Source organism: Bos taurus, chromosome 8 (assembly GCF_002263795.3).
Source record: "Bos taurus isolate L1 Dominette 01449 registration number 42190680 breed Hereford chromosome 8, ARS-UCD2.0, whole genome shotgun sequence".
Taxonomy (NCBI): domain Eukaryota; kingdom Metazoa; phylum Chordata; class Mammalia; order Artiodactyla; family Bovidae; genus Bos; species Bos taurus.
This window is the reverse complement of record NC_037335.1, coordinates 94,159,513-94,165,512: the sequence shown is the minus strand read 5'-3', so window position 1 is coordinate 94,165,512 and position 6,000 is coordinate 94,159,513.

Sequence of the window (6,000 nt, the reverse complement as noted above, 5' to 3'; positions counted from 1 at the left end):
ATGGAAAAGGGACAGGTAACTTTTGTCATCACAATGTAGAAATCAATTAATCAATTTTGTTGGTTAGTTGCTGAGTCTTCTCCAACTTTTTTGCAACCCAGTGGACTGTAGCCCACCATGCTCCTCTGTCTATTTCCTAGGCAAGAATATGAATGGGTTGCCATTTTCTTCTCCAGGGGATCTTCCTGATCTGGGGATCAAACCCTCATCTCCTGCATTGGCAGACGGATTCTTTACCACTGAGCCACCTGGAAGCCCCTCATATCCAACTGCTGCTGCTGCTGCTAAGTCGCTTCAGTCGTGTCCGACTCTGTGCGACCCCATAGACGGCAGCCCACCAGGCTCCACCGCCCCTGGGATTCTCCAGGGAAGAACACTGGAGTGGGTTGCCATTTCCTTCTCCAATGTATGAAAGTGAAAAGGGAAAGTGAAGTTGCTCAGTGATGTCCGACTCTTCGTGACCCCATGGACTGCAGCCTACCAGGCTCCTCTGTCCATAGGATTTTCCAGGCAAGAGTACTGGAATGGGTTGCCATTGCCTCCTCCAACTAGGAGGCATTAAATTATTCTTTCAACATATATAGTATACTTTCATATATTTTCAACATATAAATTATACTTTCAACATATCTACTTTGGCAGTTTTTTTTTTTTTAATATATATACCTTCTGATACATGGGATCTAACTGCTTTAGTCTTACAACCAAATAACTGATATTTAAAGCTGTACATATAAATAACTTCTGAGTCAAATTACCCACTGTTAAAAATAGAGCTATATATTTTTCTCTGTTCTATAGGCTCTCTATCCATGAAATATTTAATGTACTGCCAATCCAAGAGGAATCCTTTATTAAGAAATGTGAATCTATCTTTCAGATGGTTTTTACATTTGATTTTTATCTGGGGTTTATATTTCTTTCCTCTGTTTGTAACCTTCAGTCTTGAAAAAAATCCCCTTTGTCATTTTATTTCTTCCTTTTATTTAAAATATTTATTTATTTGGCTCTGTTGGATCTTAGTTGCAGCATGTGGGATATTGCAGCACATGAACTTTCTAGTTATGGCATGTGGACTCCAGAGCTCACGGTCTCAATAGTTGTAGCACTCAGGCTTACTGGGCTTGGTTGTCCCAGGTATGTGGGATTTTAGTTCTCCAACCAGAGATCGAACCCATGTCCATTTCACTGCAAGTCAGATTCCCACCCATTGGACCATAAAGGAAGTCCCTATTTCTTCTTGATCTGAGTTGCACACTTCAGATTTTCATCTTAGACTTTAATGTTTATTTTAAAATTATATCTCTTTTCTCTGTAACTGCTATCATATTAGCCTCTGAATTTTAAATTTTATTTAGTTTGATTATGTTTATTTTAGAATTAAAAAAAAAAATTGAGGACTAAGTAACTTGGTTTTATTTCTCTTTGATTGCTTTAGCTTTCTAATGCTAACAAAAATCCCATAATACTTAATTGTTCATTTTTATTTAGATTTTAAAGTCTTCTTGTTTTTCTATCTTATCCTTTAATTTTTTTTAATGTTGTATTTGTTTTCACTATAAGGAAGGCATAAATTTCTCCCCTTATATTTCACAAATGAGGCAGTGAGGAACATTATACAGACTACCATAACACAAAGAGAGAAATTGAGTCTATTTCTCTTGAGTCCTTTCTATTTCTATCTCTATCTCCTTGAAACGTTGTTTTAACTCTATTAGTAATTTTTTGAGTATGTTCTTTAAGAAATTTGAGATAACCATCAGTTAATCATTCCCAGATTCTACATATAACTAAAAAAAAAGGAAAAAAAAAAAAGACCTAACTGACTTCCTCTTGGAATGGTGTGCTTTCTGAATCTGTACAGGGAATAAAATGAGTTCTTGTGAGTTTCTTTTCTGAAAAGTTTATATATATATTATTTTTTGTTATTCTTTTACATTTACTTCTTTCATCATGATGGTCAATAAGAAGCTGCCCCCAAAGATTTTTTTTTTTTTGAAAAATGAGATCACAGTTTTTTCCCTGGTTTTCAGGTTTTCTCATAGTTGGATTCAATGTTGGTCATTATGCACCCTCCCAGAAAGTGGAAACACCATATGGAAGATTGGTCTTTCTTTGGGAACAGAGACTAGCAATTTTTGAATTTTATTCGACTTTATTAGGACAAAAAATGTGCCATTCAGAGGGAGATAGAATACAGAAGTGTGAGGGAATAGTTGTTTTTAGAAACTTCTGGTTGTGGCTAATCATTTCTTATTCCTGATCACTATTTAGGCTTCATTGCTAGTCATTTGAGCCTGTTCTTCAGTGTCATCAATGTTGATGTGGTTCTTTTTCCAGTTTGTTTTATGCCATGTGTGGATTATTTTGCCTTTGTTCCCTGAGCTATAGCTGGCTCTGGACTTCTTTCTAAGTGAAAATTTGAGGAAGAGTTGACTCATTGGAAAAGACTCTGATGCTGGGAGGGATTGGGGGCAGGAGGAAAAGGGGACGACAGAGGATGAGATGGCTGGATGGCATCACTGACTCGATGGACGTGAGTCTGAGTGAACTCCGGGAGTTGGTGATGGACAGGGAGGCCTGGCGTGCTGTGATTCATGGGGTCACAAAGAGTCGGACACACTGAGCAACTGAACTGAAATGAATTGAACTGAAGAATCAGATTCCAGGGGAGTGATAGGAATAGCAGATCATAACAGTGTGATAGCAGTATTCTGAGGGGGAAGAGGTGGACATATATTCACCACATGTGAGATACTCCCAGGGACTCTTCAAGTTAATTGGGAAGGTCATTCATCAAATTTGGAGATAGTCCACTAGGAAAACATGCTACAAGTTAGATTTTGAGTTGTCACTGAAAATTATGTAATGCCTATCCATAATAGTAACTTTGTATGGATCTATGAACATTCAGGCAGTAATTCACTAGAATAGACATTATTTCTGGCAGCTCCTCATTAGGATACTAATACTGTATCATCAGTTTATTTAAAAAGTGTTATTTTCTTCATTATAGAGGGACTGATAACCAACTCATCTAAAATGATATGTAAGCATTAAATAACAAGTAAAAAATATGAGTCCAAAACAAAGAAACTTTGTTTTCCCACTGAAAATGTTAGTTTTTCATCAGAAAATCACTTTAAAAAATAATTAAAATATTTAAAAATACAATTCAAAAGGTTATATAATATTTAGTTATTACTAAATATTGGCTATATTTTCCATGTTGTAAATACATATTTCTAGCATATGTTATACTCAGTAGTTTCTATCTCCCACTTCCCTGCCCATATATCCTACCCCACTTAATACCACTGGTAAGCCCTCATTTGTTCTATTTGTTGTTCAGTTGAGAAGTCACATCCAACTGTTTGTGACCGTATGAACTGCAGCATGTCAGGCTTCCTTGTCCTTCACTATCTCCTGGAGTTTGATCAAACTCATGTCCACTGAGCTGGTGATTCCATCCAACCATCTCATCATCTGTCCCCCCATTTTCCTCCCATCCTCAATCTTTCCCAACATCAAGGTAGAGGGAAGATCTAGATCTGTGAGTCTTCTTCTTTTCTGTTACATTCACTAGTTTGTTGTATTTTTTAGGTTCTATGTATAAGTAATATCATATCACTTTTCTTTCTTGGTCTGACTTGTTTCACTTAGCATAATGCCCTCTGAGACCATCCATATTGCTGCAAAAGGCAAATCTTTTATCTAAGTTTAAGGCCAGATACCACAAAAATCCTAGAGGAAAACATAGGCAGAACACTCTTTGACATAAATTGCAGCAATAATTTTTTTGGATGTGTATCTTAAAGTAAAGGAAATAAAAGCAGAAATTAAAAAAAGGAGCCTACTTAAATGTAAAGGCTAGTGCATGGTAAAGGAAACCATCAGCAAAATGAAAAGACCACTTAGTGAATAGGGGAAGATATTTGTAAATCATATGACTGATAAAGGATTAACATCCAATATATATAAATGAATCATACAGCTCAACCTCTAAAAAGAAAACAACCTAATTTAAAAATGAGCAGAAGAACTGAATAGATATTCTTTAAGAGAGGAAATGCAGATGGCCAACAGGTACATGAAGAGATACTCAACATAGGTAATTATGAGGGAAATTCAAATCAAAATCATAATGAGATATCACCTCCCACATGTCAGAATGGCTACCATCAAAAAGAAGATAAATAACAAATGTTGATGAGAATGTAGAGAAAAGGGAACCCTTGTACACTGTTAGTGGGAATATAAATTTGTGTAGCAACTGTGGAAGACAATATGGAAATTTCTCAAAAAACTAAAAATAGAACTACTATATGACCTAGCAATTCTACTCCTGGATATACATCCAGAAAACACTAATTTAAAAAGATATGTGCACCCCAATGTACATAGTGGGACTATTTGCAATGGCAAAGACTGTATATTGTCATCCTGCTTATTTAACTCATATGCAGAGTTTAAATAAGTTCAGTTCAGTCGCTCAGTCCTGTCCGACTCTTTCCGACCCCATAAATTGCAGCACACCACGCCTCCCTGTCCATCGCAAACTCTCAGAGTTCACTCAGACTCAAGTCCATCGAGTCAGTGATGCCATCCAAAAATTTCATCCTCTGGCGTCCTCTTCTCCTCCTGCCCTGAATCCCTCCCAGCATCAGAGTCTTTTCCAATGAGTCAACTCTTCACATGAGGTGGCCAAAGTACTGGAGTTTCAGTGTCAGCATCATTCCCTCCAAAGAAATCCTTCAGATTTCAGGGCTGATCTCCTTCAGAATGGACTGGTTGGATCTCCTTGCAGTCCAAGGGACTCTCAAGAGTCTTCTGCAACACCACAGTTCAAAAGCATCAATTATTCCGCGCTCAGCCTTCTTCACAGTCCAACTCTCACATCCATACATGACCACAGGAAAAACCATAGCCTTGACTAGATGGACCTTTGTTGGCAAAGTAATGTCTCTGCTTTTGTATATGCTATCTAGGGTGGTCATAACTTTCCTTCCAAGGAGTAAGCGTCTTTTAATTTCATGGCTGCAGTCGCCATCTGCAGTGATTTTGGAGCCCCCAAAAATAATGTCTGACACTGTTTCCACTGTTTCCCCATGTATTTCCTATGAAGTGATGGGACCGGATGCCATGAAAATAGTTTCTGAATGTTGAGCTTTAAGCCAACTTTTTCACTCTCCACTTTCACTTTCATCAAGAGGCTTTTTAGTTCCTCTTCACTTTCTGCCATAAGGGTGGTGTCATCTGCATATCTGAGGTTATTGATCTTTCTCCTGGCAATCTTGATTCCAGCTTGTGTTTCTTCCAGTCCAGTGTTTCTCATGATGTACTCTGCATAGAAGTTAAATAAGCAGGGTGACAATGTACAGCCTTGACGTACTCCTTTTCCTATTGGAACCAGTCTGTTGTTCCATGTCCAGTTCTAACTGTTACTTCCTGACCTGCATATAGGTCAGGTGGTCTGGGTATTCCCATCTCTTTCAGAATTTTCCACAGTTTATGGTGATCCACACAGTCAAAGGCTTTGGCATAGTCAATAAAGCAGAAATAGATGTTTTTCTGGAACTCTCTTGCTTTTTCCATGATCCAGCGGATGTTGGCAATTTGATCTCTGGTTCCTCTGCCTTTTCTAAAACCAGCTTGAACATCAGGAAGTTCATGGTTCATGTATTGCTGAAGCCTGGCTTGGAGAATTTTGAGCATTACTTTACTAGCATGTGAGATGAGTGCAATTGTGCGATAGTTTGAGCATTCTTTGGCATTGCCTTCCTTTGGGATTGGAATGAAAATTGACCTTTTCCAGTCCTGTGGCCACTGCTGAATTTTCCAATTTGCTGGCATATTGAGTGCAGCACTTTCACAGCATCATCTTTCAGGATTTGGAGTAGCTCAACTGGAATTCCATCACCTCCACTAGCTTTGTTCATAGTGATGTTTTCTAAGGCCCACTTAACTTCACATTCCATGATGTCTGGCTCTAGGTCAGTG